Source organism: Haemaphysalis longicornis, unplaced genomic scaffold (assembly GCF_048455015.1).
Source record: "Haemaphysalis longicornis isolate Haplotype H1 unplaced genomic scaffold, Haemaphysalis longicornis Haplotype H1 scaffold_8, whole genome shotgun sequence".
Taxonomy (NCBI): domain Eukaryota; kingdom Metazoa; phylum Arthropoda; class Arachnida; order Ixodida; family Ixodidae; genus Haemaphysalis; species Haemaphysalis longicornis.
Window position 1 is genome coordinate 56,800,715 of NW_027526445.1, and position 19,667 is coordinate 56,820,381.

The 19,667-nt window shown below is 46.8% G+C and overlaps 1 pseudogene; it reads left to right on the forward strand.

Annotated features, from left to right (window-relative positions):
• The window catches only part of LOC144148304 (uncharacterized), a 112,785-nt pseudogene extending 93,712 nt beyond the window's left edge, over positions 1-19,073 (forward strand).
• The last annotated feature ends 594 nt before the right edge of the window (positions 19,074-19,667 follow it).

A 19,667-nucleotide genomic window follows, 5' to 3' on the forward strand; every position in this document is an offset into this window, starting at 1 on the left:
GCAAGACCAAAGTATTTTGCCTTATAGAGGCACCTTACGGTGAGTGCTAGTAGCCGCCTTGCAAAAATAATAATAATAAAAAAACTTCCGCTTGCGGAAGGAGCTTACCGACCTGCAAATCGCTCATATCCGTGAAACAGCGCCTCGTGTTTTCCCATGCTCATTCCAGAGTATGCATCGGCTGGCTAGGAAAAGAAACGGCTGAGTGAGGAACTGAAAACTGAGTGAGGCACCGAAAACGGGAGTATTTACGCATGCTGAAAAATAAAGTAGAACGCATGTACGGGACAAGTGCCTCATGCAGTGCTTGGGCAAAAGAGAGCAGGGGTTGCTCGCACCCGCAAGAACTTGAAACACCAAAAGCTGACGCCCTTTTCTTCACCTGAATGAAGTTTTGCGTCGCTGAATACATTGTGATTTGACTCCTGGCAGTTGTGGCGAAATTAAAGCTCAACTGCTTTAGCTTTTTCCAAGTGTCCGCTTATATCGAAATACCGCTTATCGCAAAATTTCTCGCCGTCCCACTGACTTCGTTATAACGAGGGATTACTGTATAAAAAATTGCATTGCCTTCGCGCATAAAACGTATGTGCTGATATTTTAGAAAGTTGGGCTTCGATGGTAGGCGCGCTCTTACCGCTAAGAGAGTAGAGAAAAAAATACATGCCATAAAATAAGAGAAAAGAACATGTTTTCTTATTGCAGAGGGTGTTCGGGTACACACGACGCTGGCTTTGAAAATAGTGTGTGCGTATGTTGGCTTGATGCGAACTACAGAGTAGGAACAAATCCTACTGTGTAACTAAATTTGGGGTTTGCTCTGAATTACAATGAAGATAGTTTGCGAGACGAATGTAAAGTTTTTCCGTTAACTCGGATGTGCAAAATGTTTTACGAAAACGTGAAAAAATCAATTACGAAGACACAAAGACTTGCGTGTTTATTTTCGTAATTAAAGTATTTAAATAATCGGCTGCGAGTTCGCTGGTTATTTTGCGGTGATCACATTATTTATTACGGCTTGCTGTTTACATAGCTACCAATCATATTGTTTCTGTTTAAAAACACAGAACACCATCCGCGTCTACCCTAACTTGCGTTTTTTGTTGTATTTTTTTTTGAGTGGCTATAATTTCTGCTGATTTATTTGTTATATCCGCAAGGAGACTTGGGACACATTTTAGGTTATCCAATAATAACGTCGGTAACGGCTTCTGCGAATCCAAATTTTAAAAAGATATGGTTTAAAAAGCTCCAGGGTAAAGCTGTAAGGATCTTCACACATCGAAATTACGTAAATTGTCTTCATAAAAACAGTGCTGCTTCAAACATGGCCCCTATATTAGGGGGGGTTTCTGAAATTTCCGCTCGCTTGATACTGCATAAAATGAGGCTCAGATAATTTCAAGTAATGCAAGCATGCCCCGGGCAATTAAACGAGACCTTCCAGGCACAATTTCTATGCAACCTTCTCAAGGTGAGACGACCTAAATTCGTACCTGTTGTCATGGGACTTTTGAGAATTCTATTACTGCAGTATCAAAAATAATTACAGAATCTCGGTGTGCCTTTTTGAAACAATTGCAAGGGCTCTTTCTGCAAGTAGAAGAAGATTATAAATGAAGCGATTCACCTACAAATGTCCAAGCGGTGTAAGACAAAATTGTTATAAATTTCCCGTGCGAGCATGTGCCAGATGATCTTGGGACTCAAGGTCTAGAGCGAAGGCGTTTTTTGAATTTACTTTTCCAAGTTGGCCAGAAAATACAAGCATATAATGAACCTTTTTTGTTCCCCTATATTCGTAATGGACCTCTTGACTGCACTTGAAAGCAGCAGTTGTACTTGGTTACTTGCAAATGTTTGTCGCCTGGTGGTTAGAAATTTCGCTTTACGTAGAGAGGTACAATGACTCTCGGTTGCCTAAAGGACCAGTTCAACAAGAAAAAAAATCGGGCCAATCCACCCGGTGAAGATGGTTGGAAAGCGATGCCGTAAACGACAACCACAACGATTAACCATGCGACGTCGATCAAATTAACTTGAATGCACGTCAATTGAATGCACTTAACCACACCCTTTTTTACTCCTAAGAGATACGCTTTGCTCATGATAAATCAATCCACAATCAACGAATGGTGGTTGGCTGAGTTATTTTGGTAAAGCACAAGTGGAAACTCTTTTGTTTAAAAATCTAAAAGAAGCTCAAACACGGTTTTAGGCGATCTCGCTTCATCTCCTTATCTCCCGCACCCAACGGAGGGACGAGATCCGCGGCAAACAGCCTATATAATAATCCGTCCCACATGTCGCCCGGGACTCAGCCGCTACCAGCCATCAGACGTAATGTCGATACGGCAATACAATCTGTCTTTTCATACCCTTCCCGCTTCCTCCCTAATCCCCATTTGGCGTTCTTGTATCTGATTCTTTCTAGTCGTATATTTCCCTCTATCCATGGCGTCGGTTCTCGGTTTGCCGGCATTTCGTACAGCCTGGTGTGCCCAGGCTGGAAGCGGCCTGGGTTCCCTAGGCGGCTTCCAAATAATACGATTAGGCAGCAGCACAGAGAGAGCAACAAAAATGTAGATCGGAAGTAAGAAGGCACTGAAAGAAGGCCCAAGGCTGAATTCGCAAAAATCATTAGCCAAACCCTTCGTCTGCGTAATTTGCGTTGTTGGAGATACCTTGGCTATACGCCAAGCGCACACCAGGCCGCTTGCGTCCTTGTCGCATAGATGAACGCATGGATGGACGCATAGCGGTGATGAGAAGAAACTGGGAAATGCTTGTGCGTTCCATCATAATTGTTGTGCCTTCCTCGTCTTCACCCCTTCTAGCAGACGACGCTGATCATCATCATTTTCATCATGCTCCTCACGAGCTGTCGCATGCTCTCATGGCAGCGCCGGTTGGCGCCTGCTTCTTCTAAGATTCCATCCCATCCTCTTCAGACGTGTCGCTCCCTTTTCTGAGCATTGTGCTGGAGTTGGAGAACCCAGAGCTCTAACACATTCTGCCGAGAGCCCGGGACTTCAAGACGATGCCAAGCCCATCGACGCCAGTAGCCGCGAAACCCGAGGAAAAGACGCCGCGCCTGCGAACTTGGCGAGTTCGTAACTGTGTGTGACCGAATGGAACGACAGCTTCGACGACGACGCATCCTACGGGCGTGAATGGATGGACTTCTAGGGGAAGCGGAAGGCCACATAAGAGGAAATAGAGAGGTGACGGCAGGAGCGGTGAGAGTACTGCTCCAGGGAATCGGCGAATTTGATGGCCATATAGAGGCGTTTGCCCAGGCCTTCTTTGATGAGACACCACATGACCTAGTTCACTGCGAGACGACAGACGAGGGACGATATCATGACCAGGTTGTCAGCACTACGATGAATCCTCGTCTCAAGCTGAAAAAGTTACATTTTTAAACTCCACATCCGACGACCATACGCCCATCACCTACTGGCAAATGCAAGCTTCCCCAGCTAGAGTTCCTCAAAGTTGCCGCGAACCGCAGATCGTCGCAGATCGTCGCAAAGTTACGGGTAATAAAAAAACAGTACACTGCCAAATCTGAAAAACAGCAGCCGCAAATTGATATTTTTGGGACAACAAAGCACAAAATAATTACAGAAACTCAACTACCGAGTCTAAGCTACCTGAACTTGACCTAAACTTTTCCTGAACTTCACCCCACAGAGAGGACATGAATGAGTTGCACTTGTGGCAGAGGAATAATTAAAGTACCACCACCCATACAAATCAAAATTCAGCGGAGGCGCAACACATGGACACAGAAGCTTCTTTTACAAGAGGACAAAGCACTGCACTAGGAGATCAGACAGCCCCGCTAGGTTAAACGTAGGACCACAACATCTTGATAAGTGTTCTAGCGCCGAGATGGTGGAGCGCGACACTGCTGTGATTGCCAGTAAAAGCTTATACAAATCCTGCACACTTCCGTTTTGGTTTTTTAGCAGTGCACTCCTCCTTGAGCACTGCGTCGTAACGGACCGAGCAACAAGACATCGAACATGTAGTGGAAAGGGTTAGGGGATACGTTCGGTGAAAAAAGGCGAGCCGCATACCGAGGCTGCGCGAGGCTTGCAGAGTGCGACGTCTTGGTGGGAGATAACGCCAGAGTAGCCTGCACCGTCTTGTGTCCGCTGATGACTGGATTACTTATTTAGATGCAGCTGCCATGCGGCATCATCGAGAAGAGTGCAGTTTGTGTGCGATCAAATGTCGGATTAGGAAGTGTTGTAACTGTCCGCCAACTTAAACCAGAAGCTTTAGCGCTCCCACCGCCGATGTGTGTAATAGTAAAACGTCATTCGGGAAAGCCAGATTTTTGGGACTCTAATAATAAATGATCGCGTGTGAAGTATAAAAAAACTCTTCACTCTCGGGAATCGAACCTGGGTCCACGGCGTTATCAAGCGGGCATATTTTAACTCGCTCCAATCATATTTGATTACCTTTTGAATAACCACAATACAAGTGAAGGCTACTCTAATAACCGCCTGCCAATCGTTAGCTCATTGCAGCTGTGGGCCCAGCACAAACAGGCTGAAGTGGCTGCCTCGCGAGATCCCTCGTGTGCGCCGGCTAGAATGCGTTTGCAACGCTTGACCGCTCCGGCCAGGCGACATGAGAAGCGCCTTTCACAGCAACGATGGCTTAGCTGGTGCGAGTCACTCGGCCCTTCGTCCACCACATCGTCTATTTGGCGCACTTTTCGGGCAATGGAATCAGGCGGCCGCACTCCGGATGCAGCAGCCTGTGCGTGCCTGGCATCAGGTAAGAACCCGAACCAATTTGCCTTCGATGTGGTTCGTGCCTTGTACCCTGCATTTGACATCCTCCCGGCTAGCAACCCGTGCCCGTTTCCTCTACCGCGCCACGTCGGTACCTCTCCGTCTGATGATGCAGTCCGTGGAATACAATTAGCTTTCACTATGGCAGAGTTCCTGGCTGCGATAGACCAGGCGAAACTTCGGTCATCTCCCGGCCCAGACGGCGTTGCGTACGAGGTTTATAAAAACCTCGACGATCCGGCTCTAAGCCGTCTTCTCGACTCCATCAATGAGGTGTGGCTCTCGGGCCAAATACCAGTCATGGCTCCGGGCAGATATCGTCGCTATACCGAAGCCAGGCAAACCCCCCGAGCATCTCCCCAATTTGCGCCCAATCGCATTAATGTGCACCTTGTGGAAACTGTTGGAGCGAATGCTGGCTACGCGACTTCAGTGGTGGATGTACACTTACCAGTGGTACCACCTGGCACAGATTGGGTTCAGACCTCGTCTGGGGACAGAAGATGGACTTGAGCACTTATAATCAATGGTGCTACTTGGTGGCCGATCTCACAAAGTGCGGATGTTGCTTGCAATGGACATTCACAAGGCATATGACAACGTCCGCAACAGCGCTATCCTGGAAGTTCTCCAAAGCCTACTTGTCCCGGAAAAGGTCCGCACTTTCATCCGGACCTTCTTGACTAAAAGATCATTTTCCGTACGGATTGGTGGAACTAGTTATGGCCATTTTACTGCCGTCCGTGGAGTGCCTCAAGGGTCGGTGATTTCACCCTTCCTCTTTAATGTAGGTATGCGGCCGCTTGTCTGGCATCTTGGCTCCATATCAGACACACACCTTCTGGTGTACGCGGACGATATTGCAGTACTGTCCACCCAGACCTGTCTCGGCAAGCCGCCAGCCTGCAACAAGCTTTAACGGACACACAGAAACGGTGTGAATACGCTGGTCTCTCGCTTTCAGCTGAAAAGACAGCCATTCTGTCCGTGGCCAATGCTTGGGGCCGTCGTAGACAGGAGATGTCACCGATCTCGCTACAACTCTCCGTCCAGCCTGTGCGCACTGCTACCTCTCTTCGTGTGCTGGGATTGGAGATTTCATCATCAGGGTCAGCTGCCTTGTGGCTTCAATCTGCCCGCCAACAAGCAGGTCAAATGCTAAACCTTATACGACGCATTTCACAAACGTCTGGAGGCTCCTGCTTCAAAATGGCCGGACTCTTGGTGCGGTCAATACTTCAGCCGCGACTTGTCTACCAGGCTCAATTCCAGCATATGACCCAAGTGGAGTGGGCCCGACTTGAAGCAATTAATAGAGCTTCAATGCGGACGATCACCTGCCTCCCTCAAATAACGCCTTTACCAGCTCTTCAGGCCGAAGCTCAACTTAACACCCTGGATGAGCTTGTACATCAACGCCGCTCCGCACGACAGAACAAACTAAATTTTGTTCCGGAGGCAGCGGCGTTGGCGATCTACATGGGCCGTTCTCTACTCGCCTTACCAGCCCACCCTGTAGCTAGGCCGCCCTGGCTGTACCATCAAGTGACCGACAACCGGCCTCTCATTCGACTCCACAGTCTGTCGATGGGAAACGCAGTCGAGCAATCCGCGGGTGTGCCATTACTAGCGACTGCGAACCTGCCTCAGGTTGTAGAGGCATTTTTGGATGCTGGGGCCAAAGACGGCGTTTTAACTACAGCGATCGTATGCCCCTCTCATCCAGAAGCAAACCGAAACTGTGCTTATGAAACACTCCGCACCTGGCCTTCTATGCTGGCTGAGCTTACAGCCATCCGGGACGGACTGCAAGCTCTCCTACCGGCACTTCTTGAAGCTCCTGGAAGTTTTACGGCACAAATTTACACGGACTCAACGGCGGCTATACGGGATTTGCGACGTGTAGCTTCCAACTCGTCTGTCTCAAGAGACATTCATGACCTCCTGGACACGTGGCCCTGCCCTCTCCGACTGCCATGGATACGGCGTAATACTATCACCGCTCATATTGCGGCAGATAGTTTCTGTCACGTTGCGTCGGTTCCACGGCCCCTGCCTTGCTGACAACTGACCCACATGACCAACTAAAGGAAGATCTGCGTCGCGCCACACGTGCTCTCATCCCACCGTGTGGAACAGACCTTCCCAGTGGGCTCGCTCGCTGGGAGGAGGTCGTGCTGCGCAGACTACGAGTTGGGGTGGCCCTCTCTCCTGCGGTAACCCGGGCGTGGCCACCGCGATACAATGCCCCGTTTTCCACGACCTGCCCCTTCTGTACGGCTCCTGCCGAAGACGCCGACACAACCACCTGCTATGGACGTGCCCTTCACTGCGTGCAGCGAGATCCCGACACCTTCGCGGCACAGGCCTGCATCCGGGGAGACCCCCCGAACTTCAGCGATGGCTGTGGGTGCCCCACCACCGCTGTCTTCTGGACTTCATCTGGGAAACGGGTGCAAACTTGTACCTGTAGGAACTTATGCAAAAGGGCATACTGTCACAATTAAAAAAAAAACTAAAAGAAACATCGAATGAACACAACTCTTAAAAACAGGGAAGCATTGGATATCAGGGTCTTGTAATTTGTACTATTCGTACAGCAGTTCGACATTTTAGGCAAAAGCAGCGTGTCGCACCACCTTCTTGAACCACCCAGTGGCATGCAGACCGATAACCATAATCAAGTCACACGGCGCACCATCCCCTTACTCGACAGCCCGACAGCGTGCGTCATAAGTTCAGAGGGACTGCGTTTTTTTTTGCAACGTTCTCCGCAAAACGTCGCAAAAATATAGCGTCCCAGCATCCGTGAAAATGTATTCCACGATTTTGTGTTTCACACACAACGTGCAAATTCTAGAAAAACCATCAGTAACCCTTCACCTCCCTTCACGTTTGGCTGGTAACATTCTTGTGTGGAACATAGAAAAGAAGGTTTTCACGGATGCAGATGGGGCGCCTTTGAATTTGGGACAGTACATCCTGGCCTTGCGCAGAACTACACATTTCACGGTAACTACGGACCGAGCGCAGCATCCAACACAATTTACTAGGTAGGGTATTAGGCGAAACAGTGGTCAAGTACACCATCAAAATGGGTAGAGTTGAAAATAATAAAGAATCCACCACTTCTTTTATGGAGCCTTTTAGGCCAACACAACTATCGTTCGAAGAAGAAACAGCGTACTAGCAACAGTAGCAAAACATTTATTAGCCTCTATTGCATGAAGCTTCGAGTAAATGGGTCACTTTGATTGCGGAAAACCTCCCAATTCACAAGTTGATAAAGAATATAGGCGGCACATGCCAACACCACCGTGCCTTACTCGACAAAAAAGGTTAATCTGGCTTGAACGCGTCCGCAAAGGTGACGAATAGAAAACGACGAATACTCATTGCAACCGGTGCACGTGAACTCGTGATCAGTAACGCACTTGAGGTTTGTACATATGCTTTGGGAAGATAAACAAGATGCATTCTGTTGCGTATGCAAAAATGGACACTGCGATATCCCCCGCCTCCCCCCCGCTTCATTGTGTTTCCGCACATCTTCGACGTCTCGGATTTCAAATACTCGCCGCTATTCAGATACCACTATGTTGTTGAACTGTGATGCACAGTAGAACTCCAATATAGCACGGTGGAAAGAGGTACACAACACGTTTTCTTATAGAAATGGTATTGACTCCCACCTCACGTAAAAAAATGCGCGCACCTTGTACGAAGAACACAGCTGTTAGTAACACTAAAAAAATCTTAAGTTAATGATATGGCTGCACTCCCGCTCTCCTCGTTTTAACATAAACCGCCACCTTATCCTCGTGTGCCAGTAACTTCACCTCATTCAGGTGTAAACAAAAGCCATGTACTCTGTTGTTAATTATTATTTCTAAAATGTCACCGGAAAATTGCGAACAGAACCATGACCGCTGGACACATTGTCTTAAAAATCCAGTACGGGAATTCTTTATGTGTCATTCCTACTGAGTCGAACTTGCGTGAACCAGCCAGGGTACGCCATGCGCCCTCCCTGCATGATAACATCACCATTATTTATTACTCCAAAATAAAAAAAAACGAATCTGTTGAAACAATCAGTCCACTACTTTGTCAAAATCTATTTGAAGGATAGCGCTGTATTTACGAAACATATCACAGGACGGAACTGAACTGCGCGCCACTTGAATATTTTTCAGTATACTTCTCCCCGTTAAGTCACATGTCTGATACGGCCCTAGTATATTTACGACATTTTGCAAATGTTGCGCTAAGATATTCATAAAAATGTTATAGTCGACTTTGGCCAATATAATTGCGTTTACCCAGTAGGAACCGAAGTTTAACAGTGTCTTCTGATTTGGGTATGAAGATAGAGTATCCGAGCGACAGACACAGGCAATAGGTTGAACTCGTACGCCTTGCTTAACACCATTATATAAGGGAGATACACTGGCGGACAACCTTTTATAAAATTTGCACCAAGCCCGTCAGGTCCCGACGACTTTTTCCTACTTCTAACTCCGACATACCCTCTTAATTCCACCCGGTGATACCGGACGCTTTCACTCGTCCTTCGCTTCTTTGTGTATTCTCGGCGTGGCTCAAGGATAATCCCACTTAAACTCCTTTGTTTGGAACTATACGGCTAAACAAATCTCTGTAATGCTCTTGCGTGCACTTTTTATTTTCCATTAGTTAAGGATAAGCATGCCTCACCAAAATATTTTCTCGATAACATTGCCTTTCGGTAACCGGGCTTCGGTCTTTATCGCTTTCTTTGTTGGCGCTTCCCCGCCGAAAAAGACTTCGGCCTTCGCACTCCCATCCCTCGCAGTTATCTTTCTATATCTGTGCCTTCCAGGTTTTTTATTCGTTCTGATTTATTTTTTGTATCTACCAGGCATTCAGCCTGGAGCATCAACATTTGTTGGAGATTAGGTCTGAGTTTGCTTTCTAGTTCCCTCTCTTGCCATTTAAGTGCTGTCCGCCTGTCCATCCCTAAAATTTTGGATTAATATGTGAATACCATTATTATTTCCCGCTAGCTGCTGATTTTTTTGCTTGCTTATTCCGGCTGTTTCCGGGACTGTTTCCGTAAATGTGGGTATTGCCATAATTTCACATGTATTTTTCAAAATTACCAGCTGAACGTTTTACTGTATTTCCCCGTTTCCCCCAACAGCAAAGACACCCAGCAGAGGTCACTGAATCAAACGCGATACATCCTACTCTTTTTGCACGCCGCGGCCTGCCCAAAATATACGTATGCACGATCCCGCCGTGCGTGGCTCGTTCTCCTCATTTGCGTGACCTTCAAACCACTTATGGTCACCGTACAGTGGGTTACATCAGCTAATTCACACTCTTCAATAACTTCTGTCAGGATCTCAGCACTCCCATATTTTACCTCGGCCACACATTTCTGTCTCTCCGCGCGCACAGGAAATTAAAGTCTCGTTAATTATTATACTTTCGTGATGCTTTAAATAAACAGACAACCCTAAAAAGTGCCCTATCCTGGGTGCATGGACACATAGTGCACGAAAATTAACTCTAGACTATTTGAAATCGCAACACACAAGACTGCCACTTTCGCTTGAAGTAAAGATTTGTACATCCATACGAAATAAATATCTAAAGAGAAGGCAACACCCACCACAATGTTCTACAGCATCACTCATGCAAACGCTGTACCGGCTATTGAAGGGGTGTTCCATACTCTCAGTGCTGCCTTCGCTTCGTATTTTTATCTCTTCAATGTCCCCTATATCTGTTTTTTTTTTCATCCTTATTTTTCGCTACTAATATTGCTTGCGATTATAAACGGGCGGTCTTACGTCTCAATTACCAATGCAAAGTGGGCTTTTTAAACAACGAATATTACAGAAAAAAAGCATGCCACGAGCCAAATACAACGAACAGATCAACGAACACTTGGTTCGAGTTCACCGACGGCAGTCATTTCTGGAGTGCTGCTGTGCCCTTGTTCTTTGTAGATGCTCAGCTCACTCCGATGACGGCTGTCTGTTGTGCTGCACAGCACAGAAAACATGAGGGTTCATTGTTAAAGGTGCAGAGACGCGTCACGTTAAGCATGCGTCACGTTAAGCATCCTTTAGCCTCTTGCGCAACTCGCTGTTGTTGTTAGGGTTCACTTTTACCCACGCTGGTCGAGCATGCGTTGGCCCCTTCGCCTGGGGTTCGTCACCGCTCGGATGGTTTGTACTGGATTGTTCTTGCATGCCTCTATTGAAAGCTTTGCAGACACAGAAGGAACCCTCGCTGCCCAATCTCCGCTCGTTTTTTACTTTCGCCTCCCTCCGATGAAGAAAGTGGTGTCCGTGCTACATCAGCGGTGTCCGAGACGATTAGGCTGTCATGATTATCCGGAGGTTTCTTGTGTGGGCTGTAATATTTTGTGTATTATGCGCCATAGTTCAGCTGAGAAAATTGCGACATATATTGCTGGTGAAATAGTAGAGCCCCAACGTGCGGTGGATTGTTTTTTGCCAGCGCCAAATTTATAGCGGCGGTCGGTTTTTAACACTCACAACAATGCAAAATGTTCGCACACTTACGCAGTTGTTTAATCAAAATAGCAATCTTTTTGCAGATTGCTTCAGGCAGTCCAAAGGGTTCTACAGCCGTGTAAGGGCATAACATCACGGACCAGGTACCCTTTGCAAAATTATCGTCACTGTTGTGTAAATGTCAGCCATGTTTGCTCTCGACAGGGTGTTTGGCGCTCTAGTCACGAGGCGTGCCTGGATGCACACCCGGTTCACAACTGGTTGCAAAGCGAAGTAGGTGCCCTGGGAACACTGGGCCACATCTTCAGCTTTTAGTTCCGGATGTCCATCCTGAAGGCCCGAGTGGCCGAGCCCTGTCAATAGCTCGTTCTCCTTATATTGTTTAGTGCTGTACTCAGTGGCTGCATTAGGTGAGGAGCCTCGGCCATGGCGTCAAGGCATCAATTCGAACACGTATTCTTGGCCATGCTCTGGCGCAGATTGCGAACTCATTACCAGTGAGCTACAAGGGCGTCTGTAACGTACTTGAATTCTGCAATAATACAGTAAGACATAAATTGCGATCAGCTATAAATCTAGGCGGAATCAAGAAAAAGGGCTAGGTGGGGTGTGAACAATTCCTCACGTGTCATATGTTACCTAAGCCATGGACGCTGGATGAAAGGCGCACTGACGTGTGGCCTGCCGTGTGTCCCCAAAGCGGTGTGAGTGCGCCTAGAGCCCAATATTGCCACCACGGCGCCACCGTTCCCGGACTGGTTGCGGCTAGCGCGGCTCGCGGGACGGCGGCTTTCGGGCCGCTTATTTCGAAGAGTGGGCTTATCATCGGCGTTCCACGCTCTACATAAGGCATTTGCCAGCACTACTGTAACGCCTGTTAAAAGACAAACAAGATTAGCGGCGGCCGAGCTTCATTTGGTCAAGATGAGTTAATTTCTGTTCGCAGCAGAAGCATTACGCGTTCATAGTGTGCCTTCTGTCTCGCATTTCCGTGTCGTTGAGTCTCACATCACCCGGCATTCTCTTTGGGACCTCACGCCCGGCAGAGATTTACGTTTTGTCTGCAAGCTGCGACTGCAAGAATATATTAATATTCCGGACAAACAGGAACAATGTTTTTGTTACGGCGCTTGTTATTTATGAGTGCCAACACTTGTAAATGTTTAAGACATAACCAACTTTTGTGTATGTTTTTCCTCGTGCACTAAATAAAACACCCCAATTCGTATTAATTTCACGGCACATATGACTTGATAATACGTTGTTTAGTGATGAAGTAATACTACAATCATATCTATGTCGGCCCTTTTTTATTTTATATACAGTGGAATAAAAAGCGATTCCAGTTTCTACCTGATATGTAGTCTTGTTCTCTGTAGCCTCGAAAAAAAATTAGGAGAGCAGGTGTGATGTCTGGGTCGACCAAACATTTTAAGCATTTGGCGAGCTAAAAGCTAAATTTTTGCCCGGACCTAAAAAAAGCGATATTGTACAGAAATTCTAAAAATTGACTAATAGTGCGTAAGCATTTCAACACCGCTTTTCCATTTCTCCTTTTCTCTTTTCTTTTTTAGTTTAAACCGAGAATCTTTATCTAGAATATCATAATTATTGAATTTTATAACTGCGAGAATTACGCAATTTTTGTAGCAGATACAAGACATTACACTTCTTGCATTACGGAGAGATTATGCTTGGGTACTAAAAAAAAAACGAAGCTGACGCATTAATAACGTATGTGAAAATTTCCCTACGCTAAAAAAGGTAATTCGAATTGAAACGCGGTGTGTTCGGAGAACAAAACTACGGCAACGTCTTTACAGCGCGCTAATTTCAGCACTCCAGGAGTCCGGCTGTCAACTTCCGGGATAAATGCACATGGGTTCTAATCGGCGACGAAATAACGGAAGAAATGTACCTAGCGCTAGTTTTAATCGCAAAGTTTAAAAAATGCTTAACAGCTAGGAGAGTGGACCGTACGCAGTGTGTCTTGAACACCACATGGTGTTTTTTTTTCTTTCTTTACAACCTCTGTAATCAAGTTCTCAATTAGCGTGTTTAATGGCGTTGTCGTGCGTGTGAAAATGAAAAAAACCCAAATCTCTATGCGCGGCAAGACATGATCATGCCAGTGTAAGAGTATCAAAAGGCACCCATAGCAAAGTGTCTACTCTTTTCAAATCCTTTTTCAAAGATCCTGTCGCGTGTCCCTGTTTTATGAGGTGCGCACTCTGCCCGCCCAACATGTTTCTGTAATAGAAGTGTCTTTAAGGCAAGCATTAATACGTCGCCGGCCAATATTCGTTGCTCTCCCCTTTGTTGACAACGCGTTTCCCGAGCAAAGTTGACATTTTCAAAATTTTGCACGAATAAAGTCCAACCAAATACCTGCCGATTAAACTGTAACTAATGAACTTGCGGCTTTAAACGGTCCAGCGTGGTTTACGTGCTGTGTGTGAGGCGTTTTCCGACAAAGCTAACCGGTGGTTATTATATTTGTGTTGAATTTTATCCTTTTTTAACAGTGTTGTGGAATCTGGAGCATCTTTTTAGATTTATTATATTGAAAATGCATTGCCTATATCTCACTCAAGAAATATTTTAAATTCTGGCTGCTTCAGTCACGGCCGGGCGGCTGAATCGCGGGGCATACCGACAGACATACATGCATACATACGTACATACATATGTACATACATACGGACAGACAGTGTTCGCGGTTGAGTAGCCCAGGAAGGAACACAACAGCTTTAAAACCCGTGCACATGCTGTGTCTCTCAGTCGCCGCAAACGCTCGTCTACGGGGACCGCCCCGCTCCATCCAGAAACCAGTCCCCGAACGCTAGCGTCGCGAGGGAGTCTAGCAGCGGCAAACGCAAACACCGCCACTCACGCCCCGCCCATTGAATTCCTGGCAACGCTGCAGGCCGCGCCTTGCGTGCGCTCTCATCCAGCAGCCGTGCCTAAGCTAAGTGTTATTGCGCTTGCTTTACTTACATCAACGTTAGCACACTGTTAGTTAATATAGTAGCCAAACCACCAAAGGTACAGAAAATCTTAAACCAACAATGCCTTTTACTGCGTTGTAAGTGCGAATGCACTTTATAAGCGACCCCAAACCATCCACCGCCGGCGTCGGTGGCGGCGTCGGCGCCCGCAGTGCTCCTCTATAAAGAAACAGCACCCGGCGCCAGGTTTCGATCCGCGGACTTTGCGGCTGCAGAGCGACGCTCTACCGACCAAGCCACAGAGGCGACGCTGATATCAGTGTTAGTGACGCGCCTTATATCTTTAACGCATTCAAATTACGTCGTCAGCGGCGTGCGTTGGCGACTCAGCGGCTTGATAACTGCGTGGTGTACACGTGATACTACAAACCCGATGGAAGAGATGGAAGAGAAGGCGGCGAGGCGGTGGGCTGCGGGGGCCGAGCGCAAGCGCCGCAAGCGGGCCGACAACCGTGCATTCGCACTTTCACATTCTCCCCCTCGGGGAAATGCGGGGGAATTTTTTTAAAAAAGGAACAGCATCCGGCGCCAGGTTTCGATCCGAGGACTTTGCGGCCGCAGCGCGACGCTCTACCGACCAAGCCACGGAGGCGACGCTGATATCAGTGTTACTGACGCGCCTTATATCTTTAACGCATTCAAACTACGTCGTCAGCGGCGTGCGTTGGCGACTCAGCGGCGTTATAGCGGCTTGATAACTGCGTGGTGTACACGTGATACTACAAACCCGATGGAAGAGATGGAAGAGAAGGCGGCGAGGCGGTGGGCTGCGGGGGCCGAGCGCAAGCGCCGCAAGCGGGCCGACAACCGTGCATTCGCACTTTCACATTCTCCCCTCGGGGAAATGCGGGGGAATTTTTTAAATTAAGCAGTGTGCTATATGTATATTACATATGTTAGTAGTCAACAGCAATTTTGAAAGTTCGCCTTTGGTATGTATTTAGGGGCGAGGATTAACGCGCTGGTATGCTCATAAGTGTGGTAAAATGATGGATTTGAAAAAAAGCGGCATATGTTGAGTGTTGCCTACCTTTTGACTTCACCGAAGCAATAACGTCAACCTTGGCATAATGTCACATTACACATAATGTGCAGAGCACAATTGTTGCTTGAAATGTGTGGTTTTCGCGAGCAGTATATGCCTTAAAATCCTTTAAATGCCAGCTTGTTGCTAAAGTGCTATTCTGCCAAATTTTTAAAGGAAGGATGGTACCCTCTTCTCACTCGAAACCGACTGCTGCGCCTGTAAAAGCGTCAGAATATGGTTGAAGAGTGTATTTGCGTTACATGAGTGCCCACCCTTCAGAAGAAAAATTGAAAACTCTTGAGAAACATTGACAAAAGAAACTACGATATCACAAGTTTGACCTAATCATTGCTTGAATACACCAATATACGGTAACTTTTAATGTGTTGAGAGCGAGCGAATTTTTGCTTTAGAGTTGCTCAGTCAAGAACAAAAACAATACGGTCAATTTCAAAGGATTTAGGGGGAAAACTGTAGCCTCTTAGGATTGTAAAGGTGCGACAAGAAAACAGTATAAACCGCCTGGGTAATACGATATTACGATCTGCTCTTCCACTGACATATTCCACATTTCCTCCAGACGAGGTTGTTTACGTTGAACCATAAAAATCGTTTTCAGGCTTCTGTATGGTTTACATGTACAAAGATTAGCCTGTTATATATTTTAATGGTTTGGTTGTAGTGAAGAATTCGGGAAGAGACAGTTTGGATCCGATGTCATTGCCTTACAATTGTAACAGGCAAATATCCGGAATTCAGCTTCTAGGGCAATATAGCATTATACTAACATTATGCACAGACGCAAGGGCATCCACTTTTGGCTCTGGGTTTCTTAATCAGTGAGCAATATGGTCGGTGGAATCTTTTCTCGAGTTTTTCTCTTTATTGATGTAGATAGATGGATGGACATATAGATACATTTGTTACTTTTTTCGTGTGGGCAAATTTACATGCGCGTGGTGATGTATAATGTCAAGCACAAAGTTAGAAAAAATGGGTAAGACCGTACAATTAAAAAAATGTTGCATATCTGAACTAAACGCCAGTATGGGGAAGAAGTAGAATGATGGAAGTGGCCATGAAAGCGCTATTGTGTATAGACATTGATATGAGATTTTTGTATAATGGGTTCATTTCTGAAACATGAGACTTATGGAGAAAAAATTTCAATTACATCGGGATTTTTTCCATTGAACTGAACAGGGTCAATACATTATAAAAAATGTTAAAACGGTAAAGCTACAAGCGGAAAGGCTATATCGTACAGCAGCATATGATTGGTTTCACGATTCCACCTAATCCCAGCTCCCCCGTTCCAGTATAACAGTGCCCTTCCATTCGCGGGCTTGCCCCCTTTTTAAACGTCCCGCGTTCTAAACTAAACGACTGTGCACGCCGCATCCTTCCCTCTTCTCCCGCAAGGGAGGGACAAGAGAGCGCCGCCCCACCGTGACTTATGGCGCTACGCTGTAAAAAGTAGAAGAAAGTGGTTGCTGGTCCGATGCTTGTTTTCGGTTCTGCGAGGAATTTTCAGGTCCGCGTAGCCGCAGCGCAGCCGTCACAGCAGAGCTGCAGGACAGTTCTGTGTTGCCCCCTTGGCCACAATGAGGCAAAGTGGCGACGCGTTTCAGCTAAGAGGTGGCTGCTTTGGCTAGGCTATCGGCCTCTTCATTGCCGTTCAGGCCGACGTGCGCAGGCACGGCCTCTTTGAAGTCACGTAGCTTTGTGGCAAGCTAGTGCACGAGCTGGGGCGGTAGAGGGATGAAGGGAAATGGTGACGTTGAGGCGGAACCTTCTGATTGTAGTAAAAACGGGGACCTACATCAAGAACACATCGAACTTTATTACGAAAGCGAAGGCTGTCACTCTGGAGGACAGTGATATCCTCGTGTCTTTTGACGTTTGCTCCTTTTCCACTAGCTTTCCGGTTGAACTGGCAATTTAAATTTGCAGGCAGAGTCTAAGCGAGGATCCATCGCTAGAAAAATGGACCACTTTTGACGTGGGGGAACTATGCCAGCTGCTTCGTTTCTGCCTGGGAAACACTTACTTTAGCTACAACGGTGAATTCTACCAGCAGACTTTCAGGACAGCGATTGGGGCCTCAATATCCGTGACGACGGCAAACCTCGCAATGGAGGCCATAGAATCCAAGGCATTGGATAATTTCCAGCCACGGCCAAAACTGTTTCTCAGGTATGTGGATGACTGCTTCTGCGTCCTGGACCGAAGGCACGTACAACGATTCCTGGAGCACCTTGATGGCGTGGAGCCTTCAATTCAATTTACTGTTGAAGAGGAGGCCAGTGGCTCACTTCCTTTTTTGGAAGCCATCGTTTCTGGTAGGGCTGAAGGTCCAATTTTCCGTGTTTACCGGAAACCGACCCATTCACAGGGCACGGCAGCACTGCCAGGATGCAACGTCTCAACCCGTTTGTTTATCTACCGCAGATAATTGGCGTCCTGCTGCTCACGCAAGCAGGAAGCGAAGACCCGGCTCTGCTATCTGGATTCGACGGCGGACCACTTCCCAGCCACCAAGCGCATCATGTGCGCATTGCGCACTTGGAATCTACGCTCGGCGATTTGCCTGGAAACAGGACTGCTTCGGTGACTTCATGCGCTGACGCAGATCGCCACAACGTGAAGACGGCGCTGCTGGCAGACTGGAGTGGTATAAAGACTGGACACCCCTCAACTCAAGCCACAGGGCACGGCAGCACTGCCAGGGTGCAACGTCTCAACCCGTTTGTTTATCTACCGCAGGTGAGCAAGCGTTATGGCAAATGTATTCGCTCAAACTACCTATGCCTAATAGTGCTGCCGTGCCCTAGGCAGATGTATGCTCAATTGTGTGACATGTGTGCCTGTATTAAGGAATTACTGTTGCTCAGTGGTGACATTGAAACAAACCCGGGACCCGATATGGCCAAGATCATGAAACAGCTTCAAGTAATTGCAGATGACCTAAAAGAAATAAAAGAAGAACGGGTGAAATCTATTGAAGCCAAACTAGAACAAGTAACGTTACTGGAAAACAAGATCACGTCCTGTGTCTCCCAAGTAACCAATCTTCAAAAACCGTTCACTACTTGGAGTTAAAAATAGACGACTTAGAAAACCGGTCTAGACGGTCAAATTTACTTATGTACGGTGTACCGGAGGAGGCAGACGAAAACCCCGAAACCCTCGAACAAACTATAAGTGAGCAGATACTTAAAAACATACTGAAGATCAAACCCGTTCCGATAGAAAGAATTCACAGGATAGGAAAACAAGACGCTCAAAAAACTAGACCAGTCATACTAAAACTCCTCGACTTCCGAGACAAGGCAACCATTCTTAGAAACTGCACAAAACTAAAAGGAACCGCTTTCTCCGTTGAAGAGGACTTCTCAAATAGAGTAAGAGACATCAGAAAAAAGCTTTGGCAAGTTGCAGAAAACAACAAAAGAAGCTGGAGACAAAGTATTTTTGGTCTATGACAAATTAAAAGTGAACGAAGATCTGTGCCGATGGGATGAGGAAACAAATGCTATTGCGCTCATAACCGTTGGCCGTCACAGCATCAAGGACGAAAAAAACGACGAAGCGGAAGCACCAGGCGAGCCACAACGCTGCAGCCAACGAAAGAAGTAACATTTCTTAACATAAACACCCGCAGCATGCTTAAAAAATTAGTACCGCTTGAATCCTTACTTCTTGGAATTGAACCGGACTTCGTAGCTTTGACAGAAACGTGGCTGACAATTGAGATAAAGGATTTTGAGGTAACACCCCCAAACTACGTTATCGTTCGTTAAGATAGGCCGACACGTGGGGGAGGCGTGGCCTTCTTAATAAAAAAAGACCTCTCTTTTGAAATACTTCCTGAGGTTACCGGAGTCGAGGCAATATTTTGCAAGCTTCTCTTCACTTCTCGCCCAGCATTTGTTGGCTGCGTTTATCGCAGCCTATCTTCAGACAAGGATAGCTTGCAAGCATCGCACGCGTATATGCATCGGCATGTACTCGGAGCCAGGCTAATCTTGCTCGGCGATTTTAATCTACCCGATATAAACTGGCAAACAATGCAACACCACAGCGCATGCTCGGATGTGCTCCTTGATATCATGTTGACATTTAATCTTTCCCAAATTGTAAACCAGCCTACCCGTGTTCAAGGGTGCTGTTCTAATGTACTTGACTTGGTGTTTTTAAGCGATCATTTTCCTGCAGATCAAGCACAGATCGTAATTCTTGAAGGCGTATCGGACCATGAAGTTATTCAAGTCTCTGTTTCTAT